Source organism: Monodon monoceros, unplaced genomic scaffold (assembly GCF_005190385.1).
Source record: "Monodon monoceros isolate NGI ecotype Baffin Bay Population unplaced genomic scaffold, NGI_Narwhal_1 Super_Scaffold_3, whole genome shotgun sequence".
Classification (NCBI taxonomy): domain Eukaryota; kingdom Metazoa; phylum Chordata; class Mammalia; order Artiodactyla; family Monodontidae; genus Monodon; species Monodon monoceros.
Genome location: NW_021703780.1, coordinates 90,803,337 through 90,828,852, shown reverse-complemented (window position 1 = coordinate 90,828,852; position 25,516 = coordinate 90,803,337). Strand labels below are relative to the sequence as shown.

At 39.3% G+C, this 25,516-nt stretch overlaps 1 protein-coding gene across 5 annotated transcripts in view; it reads left to right on the top strand.

The window, feature by feature from the left end:
* CRBN (cereblon) overlaps positions 1–25,516 on the top strand; it is a 950,388-nt gene that overhangs the window by 71,302 nt on the left and 853,570 nt on the right. For 4 of the 5 annotated variants that reach the window (XM_029241884.1, XM_029241885.1, XM_029241886.1 and 1 more), the window contains one exon: positions 18,432–18,573. The exons of the other annotated variant lie outside the window; for it this stretch is intronic. The gene's annotated coding sequence lies outside the window, so the exon portion shown is untranslated. The remainder of the gene's footprint in view (positions 1–18,431; positions 18,574–25,516) is intronic. 5 annotated transcript variants of the gene reach the window in all.

Genomic DNA, 25,516 nt, shown 5'->3' with positions numbered 1-25,516 from the left:
ATATACATTATAGTCATGTATTATATACAAAAAATGAGTTACCAGGTGCGCCACATAGCCTGCCTAATCTGACCTCCCTCCCACCTCCTCTCCCACCACTCTGGTTCCCCCACACCACGCCTGCCTTTAGTTTCTTCAGAAAGCTCTTTCCCGCTTCAGGGTCTTTGCATATCTTGTTCTCTGTGCCTTGAGCCTTGACCTCCAGCTCTTCCCTTGGCTACTCCTTTTGCTTATTCTTCTGGTCTCCGCTCAAATATTAGTTCTTCAAAGAAGCATTGGTCTCAAATATAATTTAGGTTTCTATACTTGTAATGGTTATTTCTGATAAAATAATGAAAATGAGGCAGAAAAAGGAGTTCATTGGTCTCTGAACCGGGGAGCCTAGGGATGGATCTGGAGCTTCAGGCATGACTGGGTCTAGGGACTTAAAAACCACACCTCTTAGGTTCTGGCTCTCTTCTGCCCCTCCCTCCTTTCAGCTTGGTGACACACTGTTGAACTCATTCTTCCCATCTGGGGACTGACTCTGTCACGTGGTTGGGAGACTGGAGGTCACAACCTCCTTTCCGGAGACCACTTCACATCCCTCTTTTATGGGGCTGCAAGACCTGGGTTGGGGGTTGGGCATGGAGCCCTGTTTTTGAGGCATTCTCCCAGGATGGTGTGGAAAACATGCTGGTGTGTGTGAATGGGGTGGGGTGGGGGAAGGGGTACAGAAGGAAGGAACAGGGAAGAATGCATATTGGAAAGATAAATGCAACACATCTCCACTCTTGTTTCCCTCATGTTTTTTTCTCATAGAATACGGTTCTTTTTCCTCACAGCCCTTGTCCAGTTTGAAATTTGAAATGTCCAGTGTACTTTGTGTGTTGATTTGGTTAATAGCTGCTGCAGACTCCTCCAAGTTGGCTGTGTTCCCAGTGCCTGTGACTGGCACACAGTAGGAGCTTGGTAATTACATGTGGAATGAATTAAATAGTCAAGGAAATGAGAGTGTCGCCAAAGGAGGGAGATGGGTGTGTTGTAACCGTTTCTTTATACCTAAAGAAGCTCTGGAGTGCTTTTTGGGCAACTTGGTCATTTCATTGATTGACAGACACGTGAGTTGAGGGCTAGAGTAGGGCAGGTGTTGCTAAAGTGTGGTGCCCAGACCAGCAGCATCAGCATCACCAGGGAACTTGCTAAAAATGCAAATTCTTAGGCTTAGGTGGGCTAAGCCTCCTGAATCAGAAACTCTAGGGATAGGATCCAGAACTCTGTGTTTTAACAAGCTCTCTGGGTGATTTTGTTGCTAGGTAATGTTTGAGAATCGCTGGAGTAGGGGATAGGAAGGAGCAAGGTCACACTTACACAGTTGTATCCTATAAAAATTACTGGCAGAGGCTCCTGTCTGGGTTTTTTGAAACTCCTTTTGAGCAGAAAGAAGGCAGTAGAGTATAATGTTTAGGAGGTCTTGAGCCAGGTTCTGTTTTAGAATCCTGGGTCCTCCGTTAATTATTTGTACAACTCACTCAATCTCTCTAAGCCTCTAATTCCTGATCTATAAAATAACCACAACAAATAGTATCTAACTCATGGAATTGCTCTGAAGATTAAAAATGGTAATGATGATGGTAACTGACATTTATTAAGACCTTACTAAGTGTCTAAACACAGTGTCGAGCTTTTTACAAGTGTTACCTTACTCATTGCACACAAAGCACAGTGCCTGGCACATGGCTAACGTTTATTGAATGCTTACTGTTATTGCTTATAAAAGGAAAGTGAATGGACCTTGTCTTTTTGGGGAAGGCCAAAAGCTCCCCTAGTCAAGGGGATCATGGTGAAGGCTGGTCAGACATCTGTGTGACCTGTGAGAGCGTGGGTTTGATGTCCAGCCTCCTGTTCTGTGTCTGCTTCTGCCATCCTGCTTTCTCATGGGCCATCCATCCTACATGTTCCTGACTTACTGACTTCCCTTGATACACAGCCTTATAATAAGCCACAAACACTTGTAAACCTAGTGATGTCTTACCGGGGATCCTCACCATTATAATGAAGTCTTACAGGTGGGATTAACTGAAGGCCTTCTCTGTATAGGCATTACCTAAGCTCTGCATTTCTGAATATTTGCGCTTTAGGAATTTTTCTTAAAACCTACTGAGACTTTCCTAAACTCAGCTGACTTTTCCCTACTCACTGTTCATGATCAAGGTCACCCAGATATGGGTCTGATAAGCCCATGGATATTGGTCATTTGAGCTCTGGTCCGCAGGGATTTCGACCCTTCAGCCAGTGCTGTTTGCTTGCATGCGTATAAGCTGGACCTGTACACCATGGTCTGAGGCAACTCTCCTGCCTGGTCAGGCTGGAGACTGAGGAGCTTTGCACTGTGTTTAGTGGGCGCTTTTGTGACCTAAACATTCCTTGGGTATTTACTGTGTACGAAGCCCAGAGCCTCCATTTCTGGGGAATGCTAAGGAAGTAATAGCTTGTCACAGTGGAATTTGCTTGTTGGAAACAACCTACAGACGGTGGTATTATAGCACAGAAGAAGGTGCCTGTTAACTTGAAGCAGACTGAAGACCTGAGACCTGGGGCCAGGGAGGGGAGTGGGAGGAAGTTAGCATGGGCCAGGGTTGCTGTGACACAGAGGGGTATCCTGGGGACTCCTAGGCATAATTTTCAGCAAATACTTATTTAACGGTAACTATCACTAGTGGCTAAATGTGCTGTGGGTGGAGCTTTCTTCACATCAGAGGCAATGCCCAGATTTAGGGTCTTTCCCTCCTTTCTGCTTCTATGGTCTTTCTACCATAATTAATTTGGTACATGGTCACTTCTTGTGCACAGCTAAAGTCTGCCTCAATGAGAAGAGGAGTTTTACTCAGAGCCCTTGATTGTATGTGACAAACCCAATTTGAAGAAGCTTAAGGAAAAATAGAGTTGATTGGCTCAGGTAACTGGGAAGGATGATGGTAGAGATCACAGAATTAAAGAAAGAACTGCAGGACCCAGGGACTTGGGAATCAGGACACACTTCACTGGGGTTTTCTCTTTGCTCATCTCTCATTTTTGCCTGTCTTTGTCTTCATTCTGCTTTCGTATCTCAGGTTTCATGTCTTAGCTACCCTAATGTAAAAAACTTTGCTTCTTTTTCCTCCGGTCTGTTTGTCATTCCAAGAGAAGGATTCATTTGGCCCTATTTGGTCATGTGTCCACTGCTGGACTCATCATATACCCAGGGGAGTGGGCAGATCTGGTTGCCCACTGGTTAACCAGTACACTGGTTGTACTGGTTAACCATGGTAGGAGCTCATCCTGACTGGTGGTGCCCTTGCTGTGCTGATTGTGAAGTATTTTGAGTAGCATCCTTAGAAACAAGGTGCTCTGTCTGCTTGGACACATCTGGGTCATCTGTCCAACTCTGTGATCCTGGGGGAGGGGGCGGTACACATGGCATGATTTGTTATAAAAATAAACGATGGGGGAAATGTGCTAGGGAGCCCATAACTATTGTCATTGTAATATGTCTCAAACATTAGGTAGCTGAATTCAATATGAAACAGCCCATAGTTACATAGCTTGTGTCTAAGCACCCCATCTACATCATCTGTTGATACTTGTAAAGCTAAGTTCTTTTCCTCCCCTTTCCAGGTCTTTCCTGATGCCAGGCTTACCTGCTTTCCTTTCTGATAGAAACTGTTATCTTCATCAGTCTTGCGGCATGAGCCCTCTGACTCTGTCCCTAAGAATCATGACTGTCTTTGCTCCTAATGATGGACATGTGGCTCTCACACTGCTCCCCTCATCAGCCGCTGTCCATCTTCATCAGCCCTTAGCGCTCCCCACTCCCCACCCTTTTGTCTACCCTTGATTCTTCCTTTTTCCCCCTGTTCTTTTTTTTACTTGCTTTTATCCTTAATGCTCTTCTATATTGAGCTGTTCCTGACAGAAGGAATGGCTGAGGGGATTATGATGCTTACTTAACAGATTGAAGAAATGAAGGCTCAGAGAATTTAAGGTGATTTGTTTGTTCCAGATCACACGGCCGGTAGTTGGCAGATAGCAGTTTTTAGTCAGAGCCTTCTGACACCAAAGCTTAGGATCTTTCCTCTCCCTCAAGTTCTCTCACTGTGTTTGCTCATTCAATTTAACTGTATTGCCACCCTCCCAATAAATTATCCTAATTTGGAAAGGGGGATTATTTGTGAGAGTGATTTAGGGGTAGTTTTGGAGTAGTGAATCTTGAGTTTGGAAGAAAACTCAGGGTTTTGATGGATAGAATGGGGAGGGGAGGCCGTTCCAGGGAACAATAGCCACCTGAGTAAAGCAGCTGCATGAGAAGGAGCTTCTGTCACGTGTCAGAAAAACAGCCTGGGAGTAGTGACAGTAACAACAGTAGCCTCAAGGAATGTGATGAAAAAACAGTGGGCAAAGTGAGCAGCTCCTCTGCTCCAGGCCCTTTTCTGTGCACTTTCATGCACTATCTTGTCTAATTCTTAGGGTAACCCCCTGAGCTATGTAATATTATTATCTTCATTTTCCTGTTGAGGAGACAGAGGCCCAAAGAGGGTAATTAACTTGCCCAAATCACACAGCTAGTAAGAAGCTAAGTTTATATACAAACTTTAACCTCTTTGATCCTGAAGTCCATTTTCTTAACCAGGAGGCTCTGCTGCTAGAGGGTGTGGCAGGAATTTGATAAGAGGCCAAACAAGCAGTCCTAGGTCTGTCCAGAGACCTGATGCTATGAGTAAAAATTGTTGCTTGTCAGATATTTTTATCTTAGAAAGGTGTATCTTTATTAGATTTGAGCTTTAATAATGAATTTAGAAATATTATGCAGTCTGCTTGTAAAAGATTCAGACAGTATAGAATCAGAGGCAAATGTGAAAGCTTTCCTTTACTGCTAGTGTCCCTTCATTCTGTGCAGAGTATTTCGTATTTTAATTTATCTCTCAGGCTTGCTGCAGTGGGGGAAGCGACTCTGTCACCACCTTGTTGGAGGACCTGGGGCATGTCGCTCATCTCTGTACCCCATTTCTTCATCCATAAGCTTGATCTTCTTGCTTGCCTTCCTTCCAGACTCAAGATTCTCTGAATCTCTCTTTTCTTGCCTACCAGCAGTGACTCAGGAATCCTGTGGGTAATAAATTATGTTCTATAGTAACGAGCCTTTCATTCTGTTCTGTGCTGGTTCTCCTTTTCGCAGTGAACCTTGATGGGTTGAAGCAGAAAAACTCAAGAGTTTAGAAATGAGTTCCTACCCCTTGGAGGTGCCCTCTGTGTGAGGAGATGAACATGAGAGGCCCTCTGGAGAGAGCTAGGAACAAGGTGTGAAGGCTGTCGGGGACAGTGCTACTGCCCGCGTAACTCACAGCCCAACCCTGAACACTGGTGGCGATGTGTGCTGCTAGGATTTGAGACAATCACTGAAGCGCCCAGTGTTTGCTGACCATGATCAAATACTAGTGTGGGCGAAAGAGCTCAGATACCTGGTACCTTCCTCACAAGAAATATAATTATGAACAGTGTCTCATGCTTGGTGTTAAAGTGGCAATAGATTCAACAAAATTTATAGGTGTTCAGCAGAGTGAGATTGTGTGGGCTGAGGGTGGAGATGGTCAGTGAAGCCTTCCCAGGGAAGGTGAGATTCCAAGGATAAGATAAGTAAAAATTACTACATGTTCAATGTAGAAAGCTTGGATAATTTTAAAAAAGCATAAAAGACAAAATGATCTATTATGCCACCAAAGATAATTGCTATTAGTATTTTGGTATATATGTTTTTAGTTTGTTATTGCATTATATAATCAAAATGAAATCTTATTTTACATGCTTTTTTGCAACTTTAATTTTTAGCAATGTATGCCATTTTTCTGTCAATAAATCTTTAAACACATGAAATTTTTGCAATGGAAATGGCTTTTTTTCTTATTATAAAAGTGTAATGCTTGCCAAAAAAAACCACAAAAAAACCAGAGGCTATATAAGACATTATAAGGAAGAAAAGAAAAAAAGCACATAATCTTACCCCCTGGCAATCACTACCATTAGAATTTGAGCATATATACCTCTTGATTTTTTTCCAAATATGTGTGTGTATGTGTATAAAATACATATGTATAATATATATTATGTTTTATTGCTGTACATATTTGATTAATATCTTTCATCCACCTTACCCCCACAGATTTTAAGCATCGTGAAGGCAAAGACTGTGTCTTTCCCATTCACGAGACTACTGTATTCCTAGCTTCTTGCATAGTGCCTGGCACATAATAGGCAATTAGTAAATATTTATGACGTGAATGAATGACTGAATGGTAGGTCCATATTGTGGTGGATCTTGAATGAGGGGTTAATAAGAGTGCTGTCTAATCACTGGGAAATGAGCAGGGCTTTCAGAACTTTGGGCATCAGGTTATGACTCTTTGCTTATATATGGTCAACATCTGTGCATTTTTTTTAAAAGCCAAAGCAAAAAAAAAAAAAACCCAAACCAAACAAAACCCAAACTATTTGCTGCTTTTAATTTGATGAAAAGTTGAATTTTGACTGTTAATATTCATGGCAACTTAAATCACCTCCTTCTCTCACTGTCCTCATCTCTCTAGCTAACCCTAGGAAGCCAAGGAACATGTCTCATTCATCTTAGTACTGCTAATGCAGTGCCATATGTGTCCTTGCATCATTGCATGTTTCTTGGTGAGTGTGGTGGTAGGAGGAGGAAGGCGATGGAAAATTATCCACAGAGAGACCTGTGGAGAATAAAAGGCATGCAACACTTCTCTGATGTGACTGGATGCTAAGATGACTGCTTATTTCATTAAGATGCCTTTCCCTTATCTAGTTTTGCTAGACCTGATTAAAGAAGTTGCAGTGAGAAATATGTGTGGGCAGACAGTTAAGTAGCTAAACCAACTTTATTATAGCTCCACTGCTGTAGCATAAGACTCTAGTGCACATTCTGAGAGACATTTTAAATGCTCTGAACTTAAATGAACCGAAGAGTAATTTGGATCTAGAGATTTTAAACTTTCATGTTGTTGGGATCCAGAGTGTTCAACTTAGAATTGTAGAATATTTGGATTGAAGGGACCTTGGATACCCACTAGTGCAGTCTTCTCATTTTACAGGGGAAGAAACTGAGCTCCAAAGGGAGAGTTGAATTACTCAAGGTCCAGTAGCAAGTCAGTGGAAAAGCTGGAACTAGAACTCAGTCATTCTGAGTTACAGGCCCATGTGATTTCTGACTGTTTGCTGTGAGAAAGATAAAAACTTAAAACATCCAAGAACAGCTAGTGACCACCATTTGAATGTGTTTTATATATAGATAGAAAGGCAGGAAAGAAAAGGGGGGTAAGTGAGGACAAAGGATAAAGGAAACAAATGCAAATGAGAGCCTTTCTAGGTAATGCATGCTGTGGTTTCAACTCGTAGGGAGCAAAATTTGAGTCACACAAAATGATTTGTAAAGTGTTGCTCTCATGAACTTCTCCGGTGTGCGCGAAAAGCACGGAGGGTTGTAGTTTTAAAAATGAATTTGAAATGCTTTGGACATCAGTAGTGGAAGCTCACTACGTTTTCTTTGAATCTAAATGAAATTAGCCAAGGAACTCAATTTTAGTCACAGGAGGCTAATTAAGCCATCTCGCTTGAGCCATAGCTAAGTCCCCTTGTATGCAGAGGAGCACACAAGGGGGAGAGGAGCTGAACTGTGGCACGATGTAATATGCTCACAGAATCAGCTTGGTCTCGTAGTAACAGGCAATGGAGCCTCAGTGACATGAAAGGAATAAAGTGTAGACATTTTGTAGAAGATGAAGAGAGGAAATTATAGTGACTTTTGTAGTGCTCCTTGCAGTTTTTCTTTCTCTTCCCAGATTTACCCTTCCCTCCCATCCTGCTCCTCAAACTGGGCTACTGCAGTAATCTCAGACTCATAGATTCTAGTTTCTTTCCACTCCAGCACAATCTAAACACTGCTTCCACGGTTATCTTCTTAAAATAATCCTTTGATGATTCTCGTCTCTGACTCAGAACATCTCAGGGTTTTCATTGCTGAAAGCAGTGGCTCTCAACTTTAAAGCTGGTAACAACACATGGGGAAGCTTGTTAAAAATGCACATTCCTAAACACACCCCTAAGAGAATCTGATTCCATGGATCTAGCATGATGCCCAGGAAAGTATTTTCCCAGTGTATTTCTGATGCAGTTACCTCTGGGACAGTACTGCGAAAAGTTTGCTTACATGGTCAAGTCCAGTTCTTTAGGCACAGGACTGACCTCTAATGGTGGAAATTCAGATCTAGGGCAGGTAAAAGAAGGGGGAGAGAGGTTTGGGGAGACTGGTCTCCAAAATATCCATAGGAATGGGATACATTGGCAACCATGATTATGGGAGGATTTGCAGCTTATGGATGGAAAGGAATTTGTAAAACCATGTCATCAGTGTTTGGGCTTAAGCCTGCCAGACAGCTTGCATAGTGGGAAGTCTGGAATAAATGCAGAAGATATAGGTGTAGCCCCTTGACTTCTCTGAGCCTCAGCTTTCCCATCTGTGAAGTGGGAATGTAAAATGCCCTGCCTCCTCATAGTTATAAGGATCAAATATATGAAAATGCTTTGAAACTTGGAAAGTGTTGAATAAAATAAGGTAATTGTTTATATTAATAGTCTGTTCTCTTCACCCTCTGTTCTCTCTCTTCACCTTTGCCAAATGACAAAAAGCGTCTCGCTCAGGAGAGTAATTGCAGTTAAATAGGCTAAGCCTGTGGAGGGAGTGTGTGTTGTTGACATTAATCCTGCTACAGCTATTTGTAGGAGAAAAGATAAAAGTCATATAGCAGGCAGCAGAATGTTTTTGATTACCCCATGGATTTGGGTAGCTTGGAGATCTGCTGTTGAGCTGTAGAGCTGGAATCTGACTTCCTCTGTGAGTATGAATTTGGCTGAGTTTAGTGGTGAGAAAAGCTTAAGAAAAGCCACACATGCTGAAACCCAAAAGGCTAATGAGGAGAATAAACAGCTTGTGTCACTAGACCTTGTGCATTTCCCTAAAAAGAAATCATGAAGTATGAACAAAATGTTGCCTCTGAAGGTTTCATGGTTACTTGGTCTAGTTTTTAATTTGGTAACTGTGCTCATTGCCTGCAGGAATTGCAAGAACAATAGGCTTCTGGGTGTTTATGAATTGATGCCCTCGCCTGAATTCTGACGTGATGTCCTGGCCTTGGCCCCACTGGCAGCAGCAGGGCGCTCATGCAGGCCAGGTGTTGTTCTGTTCTGAACACTCACAGCTTAGCGAACTTAGGGGGCTTTATATTGTGTCTTCTTGATGAGCCAGAGTCTGTGATTTTGGCTTCAAACATGTTTATTCTTCCCTGTATGGTTTGTCCACAGAAAATAAGGAAATGCTTTGTTTTAAATAAATTCTCTTGTTCATCTCAGAGTCCCCTAGTGTTTTCAATAAAAGGACACAATTGCAATTTTTTTCCCCCTTACCACCCAGGTTTGTCAAATCTCTGCATTTTGCCACTTTTGCTCCATGTCTTTTATTATATAATGAGTATATATATTTTTAAAAGAAAGAAAATGTAGATGCAGTTGAAGCCCCTGTGAAATCCTTCCCACCCCATTCCTGTTTCTCTCCCTCCCTTTCCAGACCACTATGCTGAATTAAGCAAGCAACATGATGTTCAACTGAATGTTTTGACCAAGTAATAATATTTCAAAGTGAAGTTCCCATCCCTTGTGGAAATAGGAAAGTAGGTGTCCCAAATCAGGCCATATGAAAGTCATATGAAATCTTGTTTCTTCTGTAAATCATTTCTCAGCTGGTATAAACCTTCATTTTTTTTCCCTGCTGAATTTCATTAGCAGTACTTCTTTTTTCAAAATAAGTAAAACATTTACGTGGTTCAAAATTCAAAATAATTCCCAAACAATTAATATTGAGCTTTCTTTCATCTGCTTTATTCCCCTCCCAACCTTGTGGTTAACAATTTTTATTAGTTTCTTGTTTGTACTTCCAGTGTTTTATTATACACATAGAAAAAAAATGTGAATATACATTCTTATTTTCCTGCTTTCTTTACTCAAAACATTGTATTCCATATTTATTGTTTTACCACATATTTTCCACTTAATAATGTATTCTGGAGGTCTGTACACCAGCATCCCCCCTTTTCTCCCTCTCTCTCTCTCTTTTTTTTTTTACAATTTTGTATTTTTTATAGTTGTATAACATTTCACCCAGTACATATTAATATGTAGGACTTTATTTATTTTACAGTTACATAGAATTCTGTTGCATGAAGGGAAAATATTTTTTCAACTAGTCCCCTATTGCTGGACACTTGGGTCATTTAAATCTTTTCCTATTTTAGGTAATGTCCTGAAGATTAATATTGTATATACGTCACTTCATGTGTGTGCAGGTATGTGTATGCAATTCCAGAGTGAGACTGTCAAAGTGTAGATGCAGTGCTTCCTATGGGTTGCAACATTTTGCATTCCTGAAAACAATGTTAGTTTGTGCTTCCCCACAGCTTTGCCAAGAGAGCATATTAAATAATTTTTGGAGTTGACAGGTGACCATATATGTGTGGGTCTATTTCTGGACTCTTCATTCTGTTCCATCAGCACACACAGCACATAGCTGTAATTATTGCAGTTTTTTAAGTTGAAAAGATATATGCACCCCATGTTCATTGCAGCATTATTTACAATAGCCAAGATATGGAATCAACCTGAGTGTTCACTAATACATGAATGGATAAAGAAGATGTGATATGCATACATATACACACACAATGGAATATTACTCAGCCATAAAAAAGAAGACAGTCTTGCCATTTGTGACAACAGGGATGGATCTAGAGGGTATTTTGCTAAGTGAAATAAGTCAGACAGAGAATGACAAATACTGTATGATCTCACATGTACGTGGAATCTAAAACACAAAATGAATATACAAAACAAAACAGAAACAGACTCAGATACAGAAAACAAGTGGGTGATTGCTAGAGGGGAGGCCAGTGGATGGATGGGCAAAATCAGTGAAGGGAATCAAGAGGTACAGACTTGCAGTTATAAAATAAATAAGTCACAGGGATATGCCATACAGCATAAGGAATGTAGTTAATAGTACTGTGATAATTTTGCATGGGGACAGATGGCTGCTAGACTCGTGGTGATCATTTTGTAATGTATTTTAATGTTGAATCACTATGTTGTAACCTGAGACTAACGTAATATTGTAAATCAACTATATTTCAATTAAAAAATTATCGTTTTTTTTTTAAAATATTGACACCTGGTTGTGTAAACTCTCCAGTTTTATTCTTCTTCAAGATTGTATTGCTCTTCTAGGTCCTTTGCGTTTCCATGTAAATTTTAGAATGTATGGAAAATCCCAACTGGAATTTTGATTTGGATTGCCCTGAATGTATGGAGAAATTTGGGGGTAGTTGACATTTTAGCATTTCTCAGATTTTCAGTCTATGAGTATTTATTTAGGCCTTCTCTAATTTCTTTCAGCAGTGTTTCGTAGTTCCACAAAATCAATTCGATGAATTCCTAGATATTTTACATCTTTCATTACTATTTAAATGTTTATCTTTTTAAAATTATGTTATCTATTTGGTTATTGTTAGTAGATAGTTGATTTTGATATGTCGAACAAATTTTCATGTATTTTAGGACCACTTTTCCTTAAATGGCAACTGGATTTTCTTTTTCTATTGCTTTTTGAGTTTATTCTTCTTGAGTTTTGGGATTTCCTTATAAATTAGGAATAACATTTTGTCTGTGCTATGAGTTATAAAAATTGTTTTCAGATTGTCATTTGCGATAAAGTTCATTTTTACACTTTCATCATAGACCAAATTAGTTAAGTACTGAAAGGATCTTAGAAACCTTCTACTCTCTCATTTTACAATGAGGAAGCTGTGGCTTAGGATGCCTGAGTACTGAGGCCCAACTACCAAGTAAAGACAGAAGCTGAATTTGAATACAAGTCTCAGCCCAATGCTTTGTCCACCACTGTGCCTGTATATAATCAAATAGTACTTTTTATTATGGCATGACTGACTTGTGTAAACTCCATGAAAATAGGAATTTATGCTTCCTGAAAGACAGCTATGGAGCTACAATGCATATATCATAGTTCCCCAATGATTTAGTTGAATCATCAAAAGAATATTATCCCATGAAGAAGTATCCAGGTGTAGATGGTTCAACTAGGGAATTCTATAAGATATTTAAGGAAAATACAATACTAATTCTGCACAAACTCTTTCAGAGAATAGATGCAAGAGACCTTCTTCCTAATTCATTTAATTAAGCCAGTGTTACCCTAATACCAAAGCTAGACAAAGACATCCGAAGAAAAGAAAACCATAGACCAATATCTCTCATGAACATAGAAGCAATCATCCTTAACAGAATAATAGCAGCCTGAGTCTAGCAACATGTAAAAAGGATTATCACCATGAACAAATGGTACTTATTTTAGGAATGTAGGTTGATTTATCTCTTCCTTCTCCTTTAGTTATTCTCATTATGTGTTATGTTATACCTTTTGTAATTGTCCCACAGTTTTTGGGTATTCTTTTCTGTTCTTTCTTCAGTCTTTTCTTTTTTTTTCTCTTTGCTTTTCAGTTTTGGAAGTTTCTATTGTCATATCCTCAAGCGGAGAGATTCTTTCTTCAGAAAATTAGTCTCTGTGTCCAGTGTACTAATGAGCACATCTAAGGCGTTCTTCATTTCTGTTACAGTGTTTCTGATCTTAAGCATCTCTTGTTTATTCTTTCGTAGAATTTCCATCTCTCTGCTTTCATTATTCATCTGTTCTTGCATATCGTCTACTTCCATTAAATCTCTTAGCACATTAACCACAGGTTTAAAAATTTCTGTTAATTCCAACATTCCTGCTGCATCTGACTCTGGTTCTGATGCATTTCCAGTATCTTCAAACTGTGCTTTTTGCCATTTAGTATGCCTTTTAATTTTTTGTGCAAGTGCCTATGATATACTGGGTAAAAGGAAACCATGGTACGTAGGGTTTAATGCAGTGATAAAGTGTGGGGAGAGGGGAAATATTCTACAGTCCTGTGATTCGGGTTCAGTCTTTTGGTGAGCCTGTGCCCCTGGATTGTGACCTCCCACAGTGCTTCCTAGTGCACCCCCGCCCCCCTCCCCCACCATTTAGGTGGGCTAGGATGGCTAGAGGGAGCTGGAGTTTGAGGCTGCTCTTCTCACAGGTAGGTTAGGCTCTGGTAAAATTGTTTCTCCTGAAGGCAGGCCTTGTTAAGGAAAACAGAATGGTCTAGTGTATTTCAAAATGATTCCTTTTTCCCTTCCCGTGCTGCAAGCACAAGAGGGTTTCTCTCCGATAGTCACCGTGAGAACAGGGTGAAGCTCTTAGAGGTAAAACTTAGAAGTGTGCCTCCCACCCCATGACTGGGTCCCTCTGGAGTTTTTATCTCTCAGACTTTTGCACACTGAGCCTCCAGCAATTGTCAATTACAGTTCAAGTTTTCCTACCCCAGTATTGGTTTCTATGGATGTTTCTGCGCCAGTAGGTTCCGATTCTCTGTATCTGCCTGTCTGTCTCTCCAATTTTTGGAGCAGCAGTTTGTCCTGTGGTCTCACTTCTCTGATGGATCTAAGAAGAGCTGATCTTTCAACTCGTTCATCTTTTTACTTGTTGTTACGGTGGAGTGGTAACTTCTAAGTGCCTTACATTGCAAAGTTGATTTATTATCCAAAAATCAATTTGGGTGAAATAATATGTTAATAGAAAAAAGGACAAAAACCATGTGATTATCTCAGTAGACCTAAAATGTTTTTTTAAAATATCCAACATGCATTCTTGATAAAAGTTCTCAACAAGTTAGGAATAGTTGAAAATTTCCTTACCCTGATAAAGAGCTACAGCTAACAACATGCTTAATATTAAAAGCTTGAATGCTTTTTCTCCTTAAGATTTAAAAGAATATCTGCTCTTGCCTCTTTTATTCAACACTGCTCTGGAGATTCTACTCTTTAACTTCTTATTCTTGCAATAAGGCAAGAATAAGAAATTAAAGGCATACAGATTGTAAGGTAAGAAGTAAAATTATTTTTATTCACAGATAATCTGATTTGTATGTAGGGAATATCTGTCAAAAAGCTACTAGAAGTACTAAACAAGTTTAGGAAGGTCACAAGTTACAAGATCAGTATCTAAAAATCAACTATTATTTTCCTATTTATTGGCAATTCACAATCCAAAATTAAAATTAAGACAATAATATTGTTTACTATGGAATCAAACAGAATAAAATACTTAGGCATAAATTTAACAAAAGGGAGAAAAAACTGTATGCTGAAAACCGTAAGACGTTGCTGAGAGAAAGTAATGAAAGCTAAGTAAGCGGAAAGATAAACTATGGTCATGGATTTGAAGATCAGTTTAGTTAAAATGGCAATTCTCTTCTCAAATTGATCTATAGATTCAACATAATCCCTGTCAAATTCCCATCAGGCTTTTAAATATAAATCGACAAGTCAATCCTAAAATTTAAATGGAAATTCAAAGTACCTACAATAAACAGAACAATTTTGAAAAGACAATGTTGAAGGATTTGTGCTACCTGATTTTCAAAGCTTACTGTGAAGCTACAGTAATCAAGACAGTGTGGTATTAGCATTAGACCATAGATCAGTGGAACAGAACAGAGTCCAGAAATAAACCCATACATGGTCTGATTTTTGACAGACTTGCAAGGTAACTCAGTGGAGTTAGAGAGCCTATTCAACAAATGGTGCTGGAACAATTGGGTGTCTCTACGCAAAACAAAAGCAAAAACATAAAACCCCTGGACCCTTACTTCATACCATAACACAAAGTTCTACTCAAAATGGATCATAGATCTAAATGTAAGAGCTGAAATTATCATGTAACTAGAAATAAACGGGAGAAAATATTTGTGACTTTGAATTTCTTAGATAGGACACAAAAAATATGAACACCAAAAGATAAATTAAAATGTTTGCTTTTCAAAAGATAGCACTGAGAAACTGAAAAGACAAAGACAAGTAAAAGGAATTGCAGAAAATATTTGCAAATTATTTATCTGATAAAGGACTTGTGTTCAGAATATGAAAAAAACCTCTTACAGTAAATAGTCTGAAAGCACACAACACAATTAAAAAATGGGTAAAATTTTGAATAGAACCTTCAAAAAAGATCTATGAATAGCAAATAAGCACAAGAAAAGGCGTTCAACATTGTTAGTCCTTAGGAAAATGCAGACTAAAATCCCATTGAGAATATACTACACACCTCTAAAATATATGTAATCAAAAAAGATTGAGAATACTGTTCCTGAGGTTGCATAGAAACCAGAACTCTCGTGTGTTGCTGATGGAAGTGGAAAATAATACACTCCCCTTTGAAAAATTGCCTGGCACTTTCCTAAAAAGTTGAACTTATATTTACCAAATGACCAAGAAATTTATTTTCCAGGTATCTGCCCAAGAGAAATGAAAAGACTTGTATCCAAATGTTTGTTAGGCTCAATATCTCCAAATATTTGGAAGCAATCCAAATGTCCATCAACTGGGGAATAGATAAACAAAATGTGGTATATCTATACAGTGGAGTGCCATTCAGCAATAAAAAGGAGTAAACTACTTATACATGTAACAACATGGATAAGTGTCAAAAATATGCTAAGTGGAAGAAGTCACACAAAAGAATATATACTGTGTGATTGCATTTGTATGAAATTGCTAGAACAGACAAAACTGTAGAGACAGCAGGTTTCCTGGGGCTGGGATTGGGAGCAGGAATTGACGGCAAATGGACACAAGGGATTTTGGGGGTGATGAAAGTGTTCTGAAGCTTGAGTGTGTTGATGGTTACACAACTGTGTAAATTTACTAAAACTGACTTCATCTGTATACTCCAAATGGGTAAATTTTATGCTATTGTAAACTATACTTTAAAACGTGGTTAAAGAAGGAGAAATCTCTAAAGAGGAAGTTGTATCAGATGTTAATAGCTTGGAAGGTATCTTTCTTAAAAGATTGTTTCTCGTTTTTTCCTTTAAAGTGAATAGGGTTTAAATTTTTAAATTTTTTGCTTTTTGAACAGGCTACTTCCTGGTGGCTCTCTGGAGGGATTATTCCCTAGAGCAGATGTACATTACACAGCTCAGGCTGAGTCTCTTCCTCAGTGGAGACAGTTGCCAACAAAGAGTGAGACTCAGCTGGAGAGGGCTGAGTGAGGCTTCTGGGGTAGGTGCCCCTCAGGTTTTGCTCTAATTACTCCAGCTGAGCATACAAGAAGAAAGGCAAAGCCACAGGGAGGCATATTAATTAAAATGTCTCCTATTTCAGTGGGCCATTGTGATTCTCTTAACTTTTAGGAGGTTACAGTTGTAGGTTTACAGTTTGTTATTTCCTTCCATGTCCAGCATAATTGCATGATGAAAGAATCCCACATTTTAATATTCAGAAACAGTCACTTGGGTAGATTAATAAGAAGGAATAGCTAATTACCAATTAGGGTCAGATAAGAAAAAGGATCTACTTTTAAAATGAGACTATTGGGAACTATCTTGAAGGGGGACTTTGACTATAGATTTCCTTCTGGTGTAGCTTACTTGGACATAGCAGGAAAGGTCTTGGTCCCCGAGCTTTTGGTGTCCAATTGCCTGTTACTGCATAGGAGGTATAATTAGAGATGTGAAAGAGCCCCTCTCACTGGTTTTATTTCCACTGCTTGTTTAGACCTTTGCTTCCAATTAATTAAAGAACAGGAGAAACATGGCTTTTAGGGAATATAAAGAAAATTTTGCTTTGATCTTATCTGCTGCAATTATTGAATACATTTTCCCTTTGACCAGTGCCCCTCTCTCTCTTCCCACACAAGAAAGCCTAAAACAAACAGAAAGAAACCATTAACTTAAACTGGTTGTTATTCAGAAGTGTTTTTGATTTGATGCTTTAATTTTAAGATTACTCTGTTAATTGTAAGATCAGAGGCTTATATTTTTAGGGCCATATGCTGCTTTGGTTCCATGAACGGATACCCTGTGGATCTCAGTGGGAGGTAAAGCAGAGCTAGTTGCAGGATGGTGGTTTCTTCCTTTTTTTGCACAAGGAATTTTTCACTTGCTTTTTCCAGAGTGTAATCGGCATGTATTAAGGCCACTTGTTTGGCATAAATGTTTACTGACATGTTTGGCGAGACAATAGCAATTGTTTAATAGGCATTTCTTAGTTTACTTGCTAGCAGTAGATGTGCTAAAGATTCTCCCATAGGAGTGGCTTCCCCATCCCCCTGATGGGCAACTGTGTTCTATTTCCTGAATTAAAACACTCTTTCTCCTATTTTCAGAAGAGCGGGATGTTCCTTTCTCTGTCCTAGGAGCTCATTTCTTCCGCAAAACCTTTCCTTAGTCTGTTTAGCCCATCTGTCATGCCCTCTCATCTCCAAACCTTATCTGTCTTTTAGAGCACAGTTTAATCTCCTTTATGAAATCATTTCCCTGTAGCTCATAGCAAACTTCTCTCTTTTCTGAACTCCTGAGCTTATATTTTCCCCATAGAACTCATTTCCAAATTATGACAAGCACTGATGGTTTGTTCACCAACTGTTTTCTCTTTGTAGACACTACTCAGAATGCCCATGTGTATCTCAGTTCAGGCTAATAAGATGGTAGCAGTCTGCTGTAGGGTCTCTGGGAAGATTGGGAAGATGTATTTTTCTGATGTAGGTGACGGGCTGCCAGGTGTTGAGGTGGTCAATTAAGACAATGAGCCAAACTGAAAGTATCGGTCAAGTCTTTATTTATTTACTGCGACAGTGCAAGCAAGAGGCAAAAAGTGGCACTGGCTCCCTAGTGCTCCATTTTTTTTTCCTATGGAGCAACACCTGGCAAGGGTGAGATGCATGCAGTGCAGATGAGGGGAAATGTTTTATTGCTGAGGAGCCTGGAACAGAGGGCTCGTGCCTTTTCATGGTCTGGTAGAGGGGGAGGAGGAAGGCTAAGGAGTAGAAAAATACTGATTGAGCATGAAGAAAATGCCTTAGTCAAGCTCCCTGGTAATGAGGTCTTGGTGGAGGTGTCCAAAGTGCCTCAGCCAAGGCCTCTGATAAAGTGGCGTCTGAAGAGAAATGCTTGGGCTAGATGTATATATGCTGATATGTGTATGAGCATGGCTGGCTCAGATGGGTGGAGTGGAGGTGGGGTTCCTTGAATGCAACTCTCCAGAAATCTGCCGTGCAGTGGCTGTAACCAAGTCTGGTGTGGGGACAGCAGCTTTTCACTGTGACATCTGTCGGGCAAAGCCTTGCAATTGCCTATGTCTGAATGATCACACGCAGGCTTTTGGTCTAGAGATGGACTCTTCAATAAGTTCCACCTCTTTCCCTTTTTATTTTCTTGAAGCTGGAATGTGACCTTATGGTTGAAACTGTAGCAGCCAACCTGTGTCCATGAGGGAAATATCAAGGGAATTCAAAGGCTCTGGAGTTAACTAAACCAGAAACAACAACTGCATGCATCTGGACTTCCCATTATGTGGGGAAAAGTAAGTTTCTAATATTTAAGCCACCAAAGTAATGTTTTCTGCTCCTCGTAGCCTAAAATATTCCTAATTGATACATCATTTAATCATGCAGTGTTTTTAAATGTTATATAACTGATATTGATCTAAATGATTACATATTGTTTGAGGTACCTGAAAGGAACAATCTCAGCCATCCTCTGCTACCATAGTCCTATTTCCTTTTAATCTTATTGCAATTTAGAATTGGTGGTAAGTATACTTTGAAGCTGTCATTGTTTCTTTTTTGTAGATGAAAAACCATAGGATTCTCAGTTTATTTGTTAGTGCTCATAGAAGAGTGATGCTGACAAAACTCCTAGCATCAATTACCTGGAAATTGAAGACCTGAGTCTGGGTCCCAGTAACAGTTTCTGATTAAATAAAGCCCCAGGTAAAGGTCATTTGCCTTTGGAATATTCAGCACTGCTTACTATGATGGGCTTAGGTCCTTGTCTACTTGTTAATCCTATTGCCTAGAAGTCAACAAATGCCTGGGATCATGTATAGGATGATTCTAGTAAAGAAAGCTTTATGATGTCTCTAAATGATTCTATATAGATGTAGGCCAATTTCCTTTTTGAAAAGTTGCTCCTCTAGGTTTCTCAGGGCAGTATTTTTCAGGAGTATCTGGGTCTTAGGCACAGCTCTTGTCTTTTTGACCAGCATTACATAAGCTTCATCAATTTGTGAATACATTTCTTAGGAACCTTGAATAAACTTTGATTTTATTGACCTTCTATCAGCCCTTGGCTTATGTACAGGAATGGGTTATGCTCTAGATACACAATCCTAGCTATTGATACTTACGTGAGACTTGTAAAACCACTGCCCATATTTCAGGTCATTAGAGTAAGTTTCTTGGTAGATTAGATAATTTTAAGGGAGACAAAATATAATGTTTCAAATTCTCCTCCTTCATGTGTTTCTTAATGACTTGATATTATTCCTGGATGAGCGAAATTCATGCTTCCCTGCTATAAGGAATAGATAGATAAGCATTTGCCTAAATGCTGATGATATAGTTTATTTTCTCAAATTTAGAGTAGCCTCCACAAACAATGGCCCTTCGATCTCATTATTTTACTTTAAATCAGTTACTTCAAAACCCAAGTCATCAGTTTTGGCAGAGGTCTTCAAACATTTAATTGGTCAAAATCTAAGAACCCTATATAGAAGGTCAGCTTGTTCACTTACCACTAGCTTGTCTGAAAGAGTTACTCAGTAAATAATATTGTTTGCAATTCAATATTACATGGGCATGTATTGAGATTATTAACATCTCCAGTTGCAGTTATTAGTGGCATATTTTATAGCACAGAATAATTCTGATAATGATGATAAAAGAGGTAAAACTGATTTAGTGTTTGCTTTGCAAGGCATTGTGCCAAGCAGTTATATGCATTTTCTCTTCTAATTCTTGCCATGGCCTGTTAAAGTAGGTAGAACTTTGGGGCCTGTTCTCATAAACTGTAGTCAACTCTGGGCTGTTTTCTGAGGATAACCTTCCTTTATCTGCAAATATTACCTTGGCCCAACTCCATGTCACAGTCAGTGGGCTTTTCTCTAGTCTCATGCCTGATTGGTAGGCTTCTTGATTATATAACAAAATCTTAAAGCTGTTCTTTTTTGGATGCACACTGAACACACGATACCGCCTTTAACCAGTAACGTAGAGTTAAGTGGGCTTGAATTCTCATCTGCAGTCCTTGCTGGAAGCTTGGCTGTGAGGAATATTGTTCATGGAAGATCACCTGAAGGGCGTGTGGGCTGTCTACTACACCCTGGTCATCTTCACTGTCCAATATATGGTAGCCACTAGCTTCATGTGGCTATTTAAACTTAAATAAATTAAAAATGAAATAAAATAAAAATTCAGCTCCTCAGTCAAAACACCCATATTTCAAGTGCTCAATAGCCACATGTGGCTAGAGGTTTTCATACTGGACAGCACAGATATAGAACATTATGGGCACTGCAGAAAGTTTTATTGGGCAGTGCTGTGATAAGAGTTTCACATTTGGACTGCATTTTCTTTAAAAAAATTATTATTTTCATGGAATTGTGCTTTGATGTGTTGACAGTGGCCTGCACTGTGGCCCATTCTAATAATAAGTATTGAGTGTTCTTATGTATCAGAAATGGTTTTAAACACTTTTTATGAATTAACTCAATTCTTATAACAATTTTGTGAAGTAGGCATTATCATCATCTCCATTTTACAGAGCTCAGAGAGTTAAGTGACTTGCCTATAGTCACCCAGATGGTAAAGAGTGGCGATGGAATTTGCGTCCTGTAAGTCTGGCTCAAACCTTTGTTCTTCACCACCACACCATGCTGCCTCTGAATTCCCTATAACGCTGTCTTGGATTTCATTCTCAGGATACGAGTAGTAACCTCATTACTTTTATCACATTATTTTTGTATTCCTGTTCCTCCTGGCTGTAGCTCTTCATTTATTTAATTTCTGTTATTATAATGTTGCAATGAAATTCTGATGCCAGCCACCTGGAGTTAGCACAAGCTCCTCAAGTTAAGGGCACAATTCCCTAAAAGATTACCCTCACTTCTAGTACCAGTCACAATTTCAGGAGTCCCCAGACCACTTGCACTGCTGACCAACTGGCTATAAATTTGGGGGTTGCTCTAACTCTCTTAGGTCTGATAATTTGCTAGAATGACTCAAAAAATTCTGGAAAGCACTATACGTATGATTATAGTTTTATTAGAAAGACTGTCAATCAGAACCAGCCAAATAAAGAGACAATTAGGATGCGACCTGGAAGGGAAGAAGAATGCATCACCCTTCCCATTCGTCAATGTGTTCAGCAACTAGGAAGCATATCTGAGAGTTGTCCAGAGTTTTTACTGGGGTTTTATCACAGAGGCATGATTAATTGAATCATTGACCAGGTGATTGAACTCAATCTGTAGCACCCCCTCTCCTCCCTGGAGGTTGGGCTGGCTTAAAACCTCAACCCTCTAATCCCGTGGTTGGTCTTTCCGATGACTAACCCCCATCCTGATTTATCTCACTGATATAAATCAGGTATGATGCAAGGGACTCATGAATAACAAAGTCACCCCTATCACTCAGGAAATTCCAAGGATTTAGAGGTTATGTCCCAGGAACCAGTGACCAAGACCAGATAAATTCTTTATTATACAACGGTATGTATTTTTTCCTTTTTCTTGAAGTATAGTTGACTTACAATATTATATTACTTTCAGGTGTACAACATAGTGATTCAATATTTTTATACATTATGAAATGATCACCACTGTGAGTCTAGTTACCATCTGTCACCATACATACACCGCATTACAGTGTTATCGACTATATTCCCTATGCTGTGCATTACATCCCTGCGAATTATCTCTTTTATAACTGGAAGTTTGTACCTCTTAATCCCCTTCACCTTCCTTTATCTGCAAATACCCTTCCCCCTGCCCTCCTCCTGTCTGGAAACCAGGAGGAAACTAGTTTGTTCTCTGTATCTATGAATCTATTTCTGTTTTGTTACGATTGTTCATTTGTTCTGGAAATCTATAAAACTATGATTAATAGTCCTTTTGCACCTATATAAAAATATGTTTATACATGTCTACATAAATGTTTATGTTTTTACTTATACTCACACACACGTACATAAATACTTCATTTCAAAAAATATTTGAGACAGTCATGTATTTACTTAGGCTGACTGAAATCCATTTTGAAATGAGGTGGAAGATTTATGTGTGTGTGTGAGTATAAATAAAAACATAAACATTTTATGTAGACATGTATAAATAAACAGTTTTTAATTTAGATGCAAAAGGACTAACCATAGTTTTATTAATTTCCAGATCTATAGATTGCCTTAGAAATAGCTTCATTTTACACTCTTATTTTTCTGATGAAGAAGTAAGCCCAGAGAAGTGAAGTGGCTTGCTGGTTAGTGGCAGAGTAGGGACTGGAATTCAGGGTTTTTAATCTTAAATTTAATACTCTTCTTGTCTTCGTAATCTCAAGCTTCTCCTTTACATTAGTCATATAATTATCACCTCATACTTTTCTCACCATTTTGCCATGCCCAGAAACCTCAGGCTGCCCTCAGGATACAGCTTTGGCGCAATGGGTGAAGCTCTGCACAGACTCCATTTTTGTACTTTCTGCCTTTACATATGTGCTATTCCTTCTGCCTTAAGTGCCATTCTCACTCACTGGTCCTTTCTTAATTGTTTTTAAATGTACATGGTAAACCTCACTTCTCTGACCTTCTCTCCTCTCACAGAGTTAATCTTTCTCTTCCTTTTCACATTATTTAGCATATGCCTTTATCTCAGTGGCACTTATCACACTGTATTTTTAATTCTTTTTCCACATCTCAAACCTTAACAGAATTATTGACTTCACCCTTGTTGCCACTAAACCTATTACTCTCTTTGTCTTCCCAATCCCGATATAGCATCATCATCAGTGACCCAGCTGCTCCATCCAAAAATTTGGAAGTCACCTTGATTTCCCTCTTGTCATCATCTTGCACATCTAATTAACAGCAAGTCCTTTGGTGCTACAGCCTAAATATATCCCAAAGCTTTCACCTCTCACCTTTAAACTGGTCTATTTCCACTCTTGCCTTCTTTCAATACATTCTCCAAACTGGGGCCAGAGTTCTTTCAAAATGTAAAACACTTCATGTCACTTCTAGCTTAAACTCCTCCATTGGTTTATACTTTCAGTAAAATAAAATCCAAACTTCTATTGTGCCTGGAAGGGACCTACATGATGGAGCCCATTCCTCCTGCGTTTTTACCAGGCCCTCTCACTGGCTAGGTGCTGGATTCTCTAGATTTCTTTCTGTTTCTCAAACACACCAGGTTTGTTTCTTTCTCAAGGCTGCAGCAAGGTATGGCTTGTTTTGTGTACGTGACGGGAGGGAGGGAGATTTGGCAGCTTTTCCTCCCCCATATTTTCCATTAGCTTCCCTGAAAGCCACTCCAACAAGAGTTGGCTTGCTGTACAAATGCAGCCTCAAGACAAGAAACGAATTCCCTGGTCTCTCCCTTCCAACCATATTGCTGCCAGGATCTTTAGGTTTGTTTCTTTTCAAGCCTTGGTTAAAATGTCATCTCTTCAGAGGAACTTTCCTCGATCCATTATAGCTTCCTAGATCCTCCAAACTCTATGATATTGCCTTGTTTTACTGAGTTTGATAGCACTCAGTAAGTTGTCTTGTTTATTTTAAATTGCGTGTTGTCTGGCCTCACCAGAATGCATGTTTCAGGGTGGCAGGAACCATGTCTGTTTTGTACATTGCTTATTTCCCAGTCACAGTGGGCACATGGAAGACCCTCAACAGTGAAAAGCTACTTAGTGGATGAACACTCCCTGTTGTCTGCAGCAGGCTGTGCACCCCCTGAAGGCAGGCTTTGTGACATTTTCTGGTATCCCCAGTGCTCAGCACAGAGAGTTGCGCAGGGTGAGAAATCAGTAAAAGTTCACTGAGTAATATTGAATAAAATTTGGCTTCTACCATTTATTACTTATGTCACCTTGGTAAGTGCCTTAACCTCTTTTAACTTCATTTATAATGCCCATTTCTTAGGGTTGTCAAGATTAAAGGAGGTCAGTGGATACGGTATTCTACAAATGTAGGGGATTGTTATTGCTGTCACTGGTCACTTTTCTGCTAAACATGCCATTGGGGCTTATATTACCAGTGCATGCCTCAGTATTGCCAAAGCTACTCCTTACTGGCCTTCATAGGCCTGAGATGCCTCATATGGTAAATTCTAGAGAGGCTGGAAGGATGTTATAATAAACTCTTTTGCTTTTGTTCTGTTTGTAGTAATGCAAGCCTACTTGGTAACCTGGAGTTGCCTATAGACAAGTTGCTGTTGCCAACATGTAGTTCTTATTTATCCCGTGCTTCCCTAGTGTTTCCATTAGCCATGTAATATAGTTTTTCCAGCTAAATGATTAGCGTCCAGCTGTTCCTGTGTTAATGCTTGTGTTCAGTTCATTTAAAAAAACTCCCAATAAGGATTGTTAGTTCATTTAAAAACTGTTTAAAACTCAGAGAATATTTGTTTCTTATTTTTAAAAAAGTAATCATTCAGTTCAGGGACTTCTTTTTTTAGGGTGGGACTAAGAATCTTTACAGATATCAATGATTATTTGGAAAAGTCAAATTAGAGTGCAATTCACTGATGTTCTTAAGTACAACAGCTACTGGAGCTATATTTAAAAATGTGTTCCAAAGTGAAGGGTGAAGAAAATTGATTTTGCAGATGCTCAGATGAAAACAGTCACTTCATATTAGGCAGAAAAAGGCAGTTTGAGATAATCTCAGTATGAAGGAAGTGTGATTTTTAGACCAGCCAAAGAATAGGAGCACACTTGGAAGGCTGGAAGTGTGGAAGGTGTATTCACTGATCCAAAGGGTTTAGAGGATTAAGGGGGAGAGTGGGAAGATAGTGTCAGCCTAGGTAAGGGTGGATAATGTATTTTTAGTTTTCTCCTGACTTTAGTTCTTAGACACCCTGAGTCTTTAATCCAGGCCTTCCGTTCTGTTTCCCTACCTTGTATAATTTAACCTTTTTCATCGCTCGCCTCATCACAATGTATGCATCCTCTCACCTATCCCATCAGCCATCTGTTAGCTAAGCTCGGAAGCTATTTAGTGGGTACTAAATGAGCATAGCATGAGATTGTTCAGGTAACATGTTTGCATATTTGTCAGGAATCCCCCAGGAATATCATTCCTGACCCCAAGATGATGATGACTGCTAACTCGGAAATTTACGCATTTCATTTTAAGATACCTATCTTTTCAAAATTTCCCTGGACAAAATTAGCCTTGAGCTGGACCAGTGGGAAGTCAGTTGTGGGTGATAATCAGAGAAGTTTAGAAATGTGTTGGTGTGGAGTATTCAGGTTCCT